Here is a 13,436-nt window from a genome sequence, read left to right as displayed (position 1 = left end):
GGGGAAAATACTGTTGGCAAATTTGATCAGGCGAGTGTAGCGAAGAAAAGGTGAAAGCAGGTTAACTCACAGAAAAGTCTGCTTCTTGGGTACAAGCACTACTGTAATTTCTCTTGGATACAAGCACTAATCCAAGTTTTATCATACTTCAACTTTTAAAAAAAGGGACTATTAAAACAATATTTCTGGCTTCTAACATGTGGCACAGTTCATGCATTTGAGATTTTCCTTTCCATGAAGCTTCTAATAGAGATTGAACCTTATAAAACTTGGAAAAATAATAACATGGAACTAATTGGATAGAGAGCATAGTGAGAGGGTAGAAGGAATGTTGTTGCTAAGTTCCTGAAAGGGAAGTTAATAATCCTAATAAGAGCACTGCTTTGAGGTCCTTATGAGTATATTCTGGCAAACGGGAAAAAAATTTGGATTCAGAGACAATAGGGAGGGGAGGGGAGGAGAGGGAAGGGAGGGGAGGGGAATACTGTGGGTCTAAATCATCATGGGATGAATCAAAAGACAGCTCATTTAAGTGTCTGACTTTCCAAGCTCTGCCAGTGACTTACAGAAGGAAATAGCCTTAACCTTCTTTACAATGCCAAAAGGATAGACATAGAAATTTATGGAAAAAAATGAATGTGTCCCTTCCTCCAGCTTCAGGCCTTCTCAATTAGAAAGCTGGAGGGATTCACGCCCACTTGAGGCATGTAGTTTAGCCAGCTATATGAATAAGTCTCCCTGAGATCCCTCACTGATCATGGGAGACATGTAGTTTTCTGCAAAAGCAAGGCAAAGAGTTTAAGTTCAGTGCCCAGTTAAGAGGAGTCTCAAGAACAAGTTGTCTAACCCATAGCTGCCGGTGGTAATATTCCTTGTGTGAACTGAAATGCAACAGATTTTATGTTACTTGACATACAAACAGGCATTTTTTAAGCTGAAATCAGAGATCTTCACTACTGGAGTTAGGGTCAAACTAATGAGCTGAATATTTTTGCAAACTCATCTACCAAACACAGCTGTGGCATCATAAACGCCAATCCGTTAGGCATAATAACAAAACACAACATCACATTAGGACCTAGCAAAAAAGTGAAGTATTTAGAGTTCTAAGGCACTAAGCTATAGAAACTATTAATCATGCTAAGAAATACATAGGAAGACTGAATTGGACGCACTGATGTGAGGCACAATCTTACAACAAAAATGCATTAACACTACTAGAATTGTGCCACTAGAGCTTTCTCTGAGGGAGGCAAGCTTTAGAAGTTACTTCAGGACAGAATGCCACAAGGTTTGTGACCTGATAAATCCAAGTCTACCAGCAGCTTACCTGATGGATTCTTAAAACTGCAGACTAAGTGTCTAATGCATGATGACCACAAATTCTAATCATTTCATAATGGATGTCTGCCTTTAACTTGAGTGACATAATGAACTAAAGCTGTAACTTCCAACTGTGGTCTACTTCCCAGTAAACTGAATTCATCTTGACTTGTGACTGTTTTCAAGGGATAGATATTGCCTTTGATTTGTGCCATGCTTGCAAAATCCTTTATGGAATATAATAAAACAGGTCCAGCAGAAGCTGAGAACCATTATATTAAAAACTATAGAGGTTGAGTTCTAGTTTTGCTTTTTAATGGAGCTTTTATGGAGACCTGTGCCAGCAAAATTCCAATGCATGTGCCACATGTCATAATTACTTGTAATCTGCTTTAAAAGAATGTTCTATTTTCAACTGATCAAAACCTTTGTCTTCGATCCATTTTGGATCTGTATCCTGCAACTGCGCAGGAGACTGCATGTATCTCCCCAGTAATAAAATAATGAATTTAGTCCCAAGAAAAACACTGAGCTGGAAAGAAATACAAAAGAACGTTTAACATTTATGATCTGAGTCACAAAGAAATATTTCATAACAATGGACGTGCTTTTTTAATGTAAGGAGGAGATAATTTCTTGCACTCTGTGCCAGAAGACAGTAATAGTAGAGCACAAATTACTGCCACGTCCCCTGTCATATAGTAACCACACTGTGCATTGCTCTGAGCATGGCCACATGTAGGGGAGACCTTGTTCTTTTCTTTCCTAGCATGGGCTTCTGCATGAGGACACCCGTCTCAGGGAGTACAGGATTCAATAATGCCTGAGTAGAATCTGCATTAGAAGCCTGTACAGGCCCAGCAAGAGGTTGGCCACAGACTGGTAAAAGCCAGTTAGAGCAGCACACAATATCTAGCTTTCATTTAAGCAATATATTAAATATCACAGGTCAATTTTCTTCTTTCTTTTTTTAAATTTGTTTATTTAATAGCAATATTCCTTCTCCCAGACACATTTGTGGCCCATGAATGTGGTCTTTACTTTGCCTTTCCTTTGCACTTCTCAGTATGGTAAACAGGTATAGGTGTTAATGACAGAAGTCTGTCTGCTCTGTTTTCAAGGACAGACAAAAACTCCACCATCACTACAGCCTATTTCTGCATTGCTCAAAAATATGTTCATGCCGGGAGTTTAGAAACTGCACACAGTACTGCAACATTGATGAATCCTCTGTCAATCCCTCTCTCCTCCAATAATTTTTTTTGCAGAACTGCTTCCTAGTCTGTTGTTGCCTGTCTTCTATTCAGGTAATGAATTATTACAGTTTGTATGCAAAGCTTCAGACTTGTCTCTATTGAATAGGATTGTTTTACATATCATGGCTAGGCTTCGCGAATGAAGATTTGGGAAGGCTCTATCCACATTTGTTACACGCTGGTTGCTTATGAGGCCAAAACGAGATAGACAAATCTGATTGCAAAAGTCACAGCAGAAAGTCTCCTTAGGTGGTATATTCTGCAAGACACGGTTCTTTCTGCGTTGCCTTTTCTCCTCGAGAGAGATCCTGCGTGCGTTCTCAAAGGAGACAGCAGCGTTATAGATAGTGTCTCTCCAGGCCTCTCGATTGGAGGCCAGAGTAGACCAGTTATGATGATCAATTTGGCCAAGGCTGAGATGTTGTTTCAGGGAGTCCTTGTATCTTTTCTTCCATCGCTGGCAAAATCCTGGCAAGAATACTTTTGAACAGACTAATACCTGCTATAGCAGAAGGAATTCTACCTGAAAGTCAGTGTGGTTTCAGAGCCAACAGGAGTACCACAGACATGGTATTTGTTCTCAGACAACTGCAAGAGAAGTGTAGGGAACAAAACAAAGGTCTTTATGTAACCTTTGTCGACCTCACCAAGGCTTTTGATACTGTGAGCAGAAAAGGTCTGCGGCAGATTTTGGAACGTTTAGGTTGTCCCCCCAAGTTCCTTAAAATGATCATCTCACTCCATGAGGATCAGTACGGCCAAGTCAGATATGGCAACACACTTTCTGAGCCCTTTTTAATTAAGAATGGTGTGAAACAAGGCTGTGTTCTCGCTCCTACCCTATTCACAGTTTTGCATATATCATCATCTAAGTCATCAGTGATTCTAAAGAAACTCAGATGAAGTACAAGTGTATGACATCTATTTTCTTTCGTGTCACACCCCTGGTTTTTTGCTCTTGATAAACCCAAATAGATTATTAGTATTTTCTATGTTTTCATGTAGATGACCATGAATAGCTTTTTCATTTGCTCCAGTATTTTTCTAGGAATTTAACTGAAGCAGAAACCCTGTAATTCCACATGTTGTTTTCCCATCTTTTAAAGAGTAGTACTGTATTTCCCCTCTATTCATACATTCACTTCAATTTATTTACAGATAACTACTAATGGCTGCTAAGTTGTGTTTGATGGCTCTTCAGTAATGACAAATGAAATTTAAGAATTCCTGATAACATATTTAAGATGGTCTATTCCCACTTAAAGCTGAGAATTTTTCTCTGTTGATGTCATTAATTGTGAAAACATTATTTGGTAATGAAAACTAGTGCAAAAAATATTAAATGTTATGGTCCTCTTTATCAAATTCTCTCTGATAATTCTGATCCTTTGCAAGATAACAGGCCTTTTTTTCCTTGTTCTTCCCCCTAGTATCAATGCCCTTATGGTTTCTTGTTTTACCTGACGGACATTGCTTATTGAATATTATTTGTTTCTTGACTTTTGCCTATTTGCTTGAACTGTGTATTTATTCTTGTCCTCATACTCTGAAGAAGAAGTCACCAGATATCACAAGTTCTGTTTACTTCTACAAGCAGCAGTTGTGAATCTTAAATCTTCTGAGCTGTGCAGGTATTTTTATGTGTCACTGAGGTTAGAGGTTCCCCTGTCACCATCACAGCACACTAAGGGTGACCTTAACAGCTTCCCTCCTGATCCTAATTTTAACACATAATTTTTCTATTAATCTCTAACCTTTGGAGGCTATGCTGTTGTTATCATGCTGTGCAATGGAAACTCTTACTTCATTCTGGTTTTAGAGAGAACACCAGTTTAGTATTTTAGACCGCTGGAAGTATAGGAAACACCATTAGAATCTGCAGCATATCTAGGATTAATTCATTGTAACAAACATCTAAAATGTCTCTGTTACACTTCTCTAACATTATTCAAAACACAGACACCTCCCCATATAGCAAGATAGACCCTGTCTCAACGTGACAGTGGCATTTAGGCACATAAAGAATTCCATGGATCTGGACCCTGGATATATTTTGCGAGTCAGTGGACAAAGTACACTAAAACATTGATACAATATCCCCTTACTTTTTGCAGTAGCGCACACACACCAAATCTCACACTATCAGCAATGCTTTTTGGCAAACTGTACTATTAATGCAAATTAAATTAGGCTGCACGACATTAAGCCACTTGGGATTTCTCCAGGACATTAATTTAGCAACATGTGCTTTCAATCACTATATGTTCTGTTCCCTTGGAAACAAACAAAAAACCCCACACCAAAACCCAATAATTAAACATAAACTACAGTTTTTTCTGTGTGAGTGTGCAAAAGTCAGAGTTAATTTTCTTTTTCAAAATCAAGGGCTTGCCATAATTTCAAATATTATGCTTGTATTTTTCTGAATGACAAAAAGGAGCATCAGGAGCTAGCAGACAATTCCTGTCTGCCACTGAGGCTTTCTTCACAGATTGTTGCTCTTTGCTTGTCTCTCCCTTATTCTTGCTGTTCTGTATGCCCTTCCCGTACCTCTCCAAGGGGAAAAGTCTCTTGTACACCTTTCTTTCCCCCAGTACCCCTGGATATTTCTGCTCAGAAGACAAATGGATTTAGGGCTCAGTCTCAAGGGAAAACAGGTCTTATCTAGCAGAGATTTGAGGTCTCTGGCCACACAGCTGTACCAAATCTAGACTCCTGTGAAAATAGGCAACTGGATCCAGATGGAGTCCAGATGTGTTAGTGCGCTGAGGCATCCAAGATAGCAAGCCATTGGACAAGAACATTAGTTCAGGTGAAGTGTTGGACTGACATTTGCAGACTGTATCTGGAAATCGCTTATGCTAGCTTGTGCAAATGTCTCCAGTACTTCCAGTTTTGGGGTATTGATAGAAGGCTTGTCTGCAATTGTCACTGTAGTGGTGCTCCAGCATGTAAGTGATGCAGAACTGGGTCAGGCTAACCCCAAACTGTGACCCTTCACGCATCAATTCAGATAGAAGCTCAACTTTCTTGATGCCTCAGTTTGTGAACTTACCCGTCCATTTTCTGATCATGTCCATAGCTCTCTTGAACAGCCTTTTAAATCACAGATATTTATACTCTACTGCCATACAAGAATCAGAAAAACTAGGAAATATGACAGTTTCCCTAGGGGCTCAATTGATTAGTTGTTATTAGAATGTATAGGGGAAAATAAAATGAAGCACTAAAAAGCTTTTTTTCCCCCATAAAACTTGAGAATAATTGGAAGAAAGAGGGAGAAGGAGAAAAGAGGCTGCTATCGGCAAACTGTGAGAGTTCATGTTGGAAGGTGGGAGGGGACTGGCAGCAGCAAAGAGATGGCATGGCAGCACTAATGTGGTTGTGTACATCTCTGAGGTAAACACAAGGAAAAACAAGCTAATCAAAAAAGGAAAACATCCTGGAGCAAGGGAAGAAATTAAGGAGAAAGAATTGTGAAAGCCTGTGATTTTCTCATTATTCTTGTTATTTTTATGTCTTTTTTTTTTTATTGCCCTTCAGTTCTTAGAGCCTTCTGCAAGTTTTCAGTGAAATGTAAAACAAATAGTTGCAACTAAATGGAACTCTGTTCCCATTCTTCCCGCAAAATAACCTGAAATCTGAAAGACCATATAAACACAATCCCAATTTAGGTGCTTTTGAAGTGCCATGTTTTTTAAACTAATTTTATTACAAGGAGGGAGATGATGGGCTGGCACATGAACTCTTGACTCCTTTATTCATAAAAACTAGTGCCTCACAAACAGCAGCCCTCCTTACAAAACTTGCACACACAGACACACACATGAATGCACATCTCGAAGGTGCTGAGAATGTGAAGCAGAGATAAAAGGGGATGAGAACAGAAGAAATGAAGGCTATTCTTTTAACAGGCTTTTACAGAAAGCTTGTTTAATCTCATGCTTATTTCTAAATTAGGGTGATTTGACTGTCTCACGTAATTCAATCTCCAAAAATGTTTCCATAATGTAGATGGTGAAGGCAAAACATAATTATGGGTACTGCCCCTCAGCATTTCTCTATTTTCTTTTGAAAAACCTGTCAGGCAATTTGTAACCTTATGTGGGTATTATCTTTATTTCACATTTTGTTTTTGTAGTTAAGAACACTGTAGCACTTTTTAAGAGTCTCTATAACTTTACTTTTAGGAACATATTCTTAATAATCAAAATCATCTGTTTGGCTCACAGTCTGTTTTCTCTGCAGAAGTGTTTTTGGAAGCTTAACAGTGTAATTCCAGGGATGGTATCGGCCCTAGTATTTTAGAATCTAGGCCTGCAGAGAGACTTTATATAGCTCTTTGGGAGGAAGAACTTATACTGCCAAAACATAGTTCTTTGCCAGAATTAGATCCTGATTCTGTAAACTACCTAACTTTAAGCATGTGTGCATTAACATGAATATTAAATATTTGAATTCTTTACACACTGAGGTCCCCAGAATGACCATGCTTGCTCAGGACACAGGGACAGAAAGACTCAGAATCTACAGACCTTCTCTGGCAGGTGATGATGTGGGAATAGACTGCTGCTTGGAGAGCACACCTGGTGTGTCATGCAGCTCCACTTCATACGCCTTGCTCCACTTCCAGATGAAGAGGAGGCAGTGAAATCAGAAAAAAGGAAGGAGTCAGCTGTACAGGCAGAAGAGCCTTGTTAAAATGTTGTAGTAGGCAAGAACTGGGTTAATGTTGATTGCAAAGGTGGGTAATGTTCATTTTCAGCTAAACAAGCTGGGATTGTTTAGCCTGGAGAAAAAGAGACTGCGAAGAGTCCTTATTGTTCTCTATAATTACCCAAACCTATGTTTTAATGAGGTGGGAGGTGGCCTCCTCTTCCTGGTAACAAGCAACAGGATGAGAGGAATGATGAGACGTGGGAGTTGCACCACTGGAGGCTGACAATGGATATTAGGAAAAAGGATTGTCAAGTATTTGACCAGGCTCCTCAGGGAAGTGGTGGAATCACCATCCCTGGAGGTAGAGAAAAGGTATGTAGATGTGGCTCTTGGGGACATGATTTAGTGGTGCATTTGGCAGTGCTGGGTTAACAGTTGGACTTGCTGATCTTAGAGATCTTTTCCAACCTAAATGATTCTGCAATTCTATGAAACACAAAGCCTTTGACTTTACAAATCTCAGTGTATGTGTTCTACCATTACTCTGCCCTCCCTGCTGTAAGAAGTAAATCCAGGTACAGGTTACTGCCGGTATTTTAACACTATCTACTGACTTTGTGCCGAAAAGTAAGATATCTATGTCAAAGGATAAGTTTAGACATGCTCATAGTAGTGAGGAAGACCAGGCTTTCCGTCCACCCTGACTAGAGCTGTATTTCCTTCTGTTTGAATGGGAAAACTGGGAGCTTAGACACTCAGAAAGTAAAACTGAGGGAAGCTGGGCTTTTCAAAAGCATTTTTGGAATTAAATTTTTAAAGGTATTCTGAAATCCAGAGAAAGATACATCTTGGAGGACAGAGTTAGATTTTGTTAAGGAATAGAGAGTAAAATTAGATAGAACTAAAGTAATCACAAGAGAATATGTATTTTTTTAGATTAAAGCCCTAAACCAAACAGTTAATTTGAAATGGAGATACTTTGGTGTGGAAGAGAAATATAAGAACAATAAATGCTATAAATATTCTACCCTGTACACCATGCTGTCAAATAAAAACAGAAAAATGAAGGACATTGTCTGGTTCCAACTGCTGACTCCACTTTTTCTGGAATCAAACAAAAATACAATTTTTTGATACATAACAGGCCATGTGTGACAGAAGCAGGATTTTAAAAGCATCTTATTTTTATGAAAGAAATGTGAGAATGAAAAAAGTAAATCAGGCTCAGTAATTTAACATCTGAGAAGAAGAATGAGATAAAGTGCAAATTGCTAGACACAAAGAAAGGTACAGTGAAGGCATAAGGAAGTATATTAGAGATCACAACATTTCAGGTGTCATTCTAGTAAAGGCCTAAATTTAGGGGAAAAGAGATACATTTTCCAACAGGAAATTTTGATTTGTTGAAACTCATTCCCATTCTGGACTGGCATGAAAATATTAATTTTTTTTTCCTTTGAGGAAAAATAAGTGTTTTACCGGAAGTTTCTGTCTCATATAATTGTGGAGAACTATTAAAAAAATGCATTGTGAGTGACTCCAATTTCTCAAAATCCAGACAGAAAACAAAGTTGCTTTTTAAATTCTCCCTTCAGTTTTGGTAGCTGCAATCTGTTTTATCTAAATACTTGCTATTAGTTAGTAATTAACTAATGAAAACAGTCTTTTCAGAAACCTGAATGATGCACAAATCTACTTCAGAATATTCTGAATGAAAATGCACCCTTTTCATTGCTTCCTATAGCAGTGGGTTGTACCTCAGCACTATAAAGGCCCAGAGTTGCACACTTGCTGCAGGAACAATGACCCATCCATATTCTTGCTGTAGATAAATCACAACCCCAAAGTAAGCCAGCTGCTACTGGGATGGCTGTGAGAGGGGCAGGGGCATGCAAAAGAGATTATGTCATAGGACCAGAGCATTTCCTCCAGAAAGCGAAGTACTGCCTCATTCCTGTGTCAGAAAAAACAGCCTTATTCATGTCACAGTAATGGTCGAGTTTGCCTACACTGCTAAAATACCTTTAGCCAGCTTTGTCCAACCCTGATACGTTATTGAGGAAATGATACTATCTGTCTAAGTGATCAGGGGTGGATTCAGCTCTGATGTCTACCATGTCTGCTATGGTGGCTGGACACACAATTTCCCATTTCAGAGAACAGCTGAGAGCTTACTCAGTAGGTGTCTACCCCAAAGAGAGAGAAATTGCCTTCTAGACCACACTGACTCTCTTTACCAAATATCCTTGGATTATACAGGTAGTCTGGACAATTTAGCTAATGTAAATACCTGCTTAGATGTAGATACTAATAAATTGATTAGATTTATTTTACCAAAGCTCTCCTTCAAATGACTACATAAAATACAACATAAGTAAACTTTAAAACAGTAAAAATAAAAATAGTTAATGTTTCTTTGGTTAGCCCTAGGGCTGCCCATTGAACATCTTAGATGATGGTTTTAGGAGCTCATTTAAAGTTTATGATTTCTTGAAAAAAACTCATAAAATGTCAATTTGCATCCTTCATTCCCATCTAAAACCTCCTATGTGTATGTTCATGAATTTTGTCACAAAAAACTATGGAGTTCCTCTATTTTGAAAGTATCCCTGTTGTTATAGTTTTACAAACACATTTAAAATCTAATACTGGAATATAAAAATTATTGCTTTGTTCATTTCAGAGTGTAAAACACTAGACCTGTCTGTTTGCAAGAAAATTATGCATGATGGGTTGGGATTGTACTTACATGGTGCCTATTTTAAACTAAAGTATGTGAAATCTTATTCAGGTTTATTGCTGCTTTTTCTGCACTCTGTGCATTGTCTTCCATTCTGTGCCTCATTCCAAACTGAACAGCCTGTGGGAAATAGTGTGGACTACTATTTTGTGTTGTCACCTAGTGTGCTGACAGGATGAAGAAAAGTGTTTGGCACAGCCTTTCATTGGTAACATATACTGATAGACACAAGCATATCTAAGTCAAGCTGTTCAACATTTAAATATGTAATTAAATATAATCACTATCCCTATTAGGGCTGACAGTTTATGTTCTTTTTATAGTAACCTTTGTACTTTTCCTCATCAGTCACTTTTTGTCTTTCTAGTAATTCATCCTGCAGTGGTAATGGAACAGGACATTTGGCTCAAAAAATCTTTTTCTTCTTCAAATCCAAAATATGATATTCCCATCAGAATGTGAAAGGAGCCTTTCATGTTTGGGGTCTTACCTGCTCATACCTGATAATATAGGAGCTCAGCTCAAGGAGAGGATTACTGCAGGAGTCAGAGGGGACTGCCAGTGGGAAAATGAGAGCTTAGTAGATCCATTTTGAATATATTTAGTTGGTTCCGTGGTTGGAATATATGTACTTAATTTTACCTTAGCTGTGGTCTTTTCTGTGGTGGATATTGTGCAGTTATTCTGTGCATTTGTCTTTGAAGCATAAAAGCACCTCACGGAATAAGACAGGAGAAAATTCAAATGCAGGGAAGGTTACATTTGCTCCCTTGTCCTGTTAAAGATGAGAGTAAGTATTTCCCCTTAAGCTCCAAATGAGTGGATCTATCTATGAGAAAACAGAGATCCTGTCAATGAGGCATTTTTATAAAGTTCCACTTAACTGTATTTCTGTGAAAGACAGTGTGAAAAAAAATAAGTAGGAAACTCCACCCTGGATCAGAGTAGATAAAAGATGACTGGCCTATCCAGGAGATTAACTGAATTCAGCTCCTATCTCTATCCGATATGATATTACAAACTTAAACCTGAATGCAATGTTATTAATTGAATAATATGAGAGGGAGCAGGAACTGATGACTTCAGATGTCCTGTACTAAGTACATCCAACAAGTCCTCTAATCCCAGCTCTGACTCCAGGAAAGTTTCAGTGATTGCTCAGTATGGGGGCTAATAAGTAAGTCTAGATTAGGGAGTGGATCTCTCCCTCCAGCATTTTTCTCAGCTGGATCTATATGACTATTTTTTTCAGACCATTTGTGCAATACCTGTCACTGAATTAAGATAAAGATGTTCCAACAAACAACATTTCTGGGCTTAGTTCCTGCATGGAGGAAACTAGTGTTTATAGTAAACTGAAAACAGAAAAGCTAAGGTGAAATGGCTTGCCAAAGTCATACAGTACATCAGTAGAAGAGATGGGATAGGATCTTGACTTCATACTCTCCAACAGTGCACTGCCAGCTGGACTGAGCTGCAGTAGCATTATTGGGTGAACTTAACCATCAGTGTTTCCACTTAGATTCATGAATCTGGGCCTCAACCCCAAACCCGGGTTTTCACCTGAGACTTAGGATTTCAGAACCAGCTAAATACAATGCCATCAGAAACAAATGATACCACATAACTTTTGATTGCAATATAAAGCAACAGAGTTGGCAAACCACGACTTCAGATTTTATGAGGCCAGTTGCTGATGAATTTTGGGTGGAAGGATGGCGACATCTAGTGGTATTGCTCTTCTCACAGCCCTTCACATTATATCTCGAAGCATGTTGTTTGTAGTACAGCGACAGGTTATTTTACAGACTCAATTAATTCTCTTTCTGAAAGTTCTAATACATTAAGCAGTACTGACTTTTCATCAAATAGCGGCTGCCTCTTAATTTTTCAAACATAATTGCCCCTTTTGTTGTTATGCTTCAAAACAAAAGTTGTCATAAAGAAGTGATTCTGCAGTCTGCAAATAAAGCTGCATCATAAAACACTGCAAATACCGTGATAACAACTTACAGTTTTCTCTCTAAATCCATGACTTAAGTTCAAGAGTTACTTTCCTCAGAAAGACGGGCTCTGTTTCAGTAGGGACTTAGCTCCCTCCAGGGAGTGATGTAATCCTCATTGAAAAAAAAAATTGTTAAGAAAGGATGGAACAAATCACCCTTTAGGTGCTTTTTGCTCTCTGGCTTGTTAGTTAGACTGTCTGACTGTGACAACTGAAGTTAGGTAAGATGAGTAATACTAAAATGTACTTCTCTCACATTAGTGAATATAATAAAGTCTAATTTGCTCAGTCATTGAAAGAACTGCTAGAAATGTGTCTTAAAGAGAAATTTGGACAATGAACGATGAAAGATATGGGTATGCAGAGAAACCAAAGTATTATCTATAACAGAAAAATCACGTCCTCCGGGGCTTGTTTTTATTGTTCGAGCTCAAATATTTGAATTACTGACCTGCCAGACCAGCCCCTGATCTGGACTCTCCTAGGTAGCTGCTAGGCATGGGCAGGGAACATTTCCAATGAGTTGTATGGGCCTCTTGCTTTGGGAGCTAAACCAGCTTCACAGTATGTAGATATACTGTCCATGCCAGATGCTGTACTAGTACACGTGTAACCTGTTATTCTGATGTGATATGTATCAGTGAGATGCTCTTCTCACTCTTAGCTGGCAGTGGGGAAGAAGACTGGCCAGGCTGAACAGAGAGCTTTAACTAGGACTCAGGGGAAAAAAATAATATGACCCTTAGAAGAAGGGGCAGGAAACTCAGGAAGAGTACAAGGATGTTGTTAGGTCATGCAGAGAGAAAATTAGAAAGGTGAAAGCCCAGCTAGAAGTCCATCTCACCACCATGGTAAAAGATAACAAAAAAATGTTTTTACAAATAAATTAATAACAAAAAGAGGGCCAAGGAGAATCTCCAACCTTTATTGGATGCAGAGGGAAACACTGTCATGAAGGATGAGGAAAAGGTCGAGGTACTTAATGTCTTTTTTTGCTACAATCTTTAACAGAAGGACCAGTTATCCTCAGGGTAGTCAGACCCCTAAGCTGGTAGATACGAACAGGGTGCAGAATAAATCTCTCATAATCCAGAAGGAAGTAGTTAGTGACCTCTGAGCCACCTAGACACTCACAAGTCTGTGGTGTTGGATGGGATCCACCTGAGGCTACGGACAGAGCTAGCAGAAGAGCTCACCAAGCCACTCTTCATGATTTACCAGCAGTCCTGATTAATCAGGGAGGTCCCAGATGAGTGAGGGTTGGCCAATGTGATGCCCATCCACAAGAAGGACTGGAAGGAGGATCCAGTGAAAACCAGGCCTGTTAGTCTGATCTCAGTGCCAGGCAAGGTTATGGAACAGATCATCTTGTGTGCAATTACACAGTGCATGAAGTACAACCAGGGGATCAGGCCCTGCCAGATGGGTTTAGGAAAGGCAGGTCCTGCTTTAC

The sequence above is a fragment of the Manacus candei genome, unplaced genomic scaffold (assembly GCF_025592945.1).
Source record: "Manacus candei isolate 608988 ecotype Guabito, Panama unplaced genomic scaffold, ASM2559294v1 h1tg000061l, whole genome shotgun sequence".
NCBI lineage: Eukaryota > Metazoa > Chordata > Aves > Passeriformes > Pipridae > Manacus > Manacus candei.
This window is presented reverse-complemented; position numbering follows the sequence as displayed.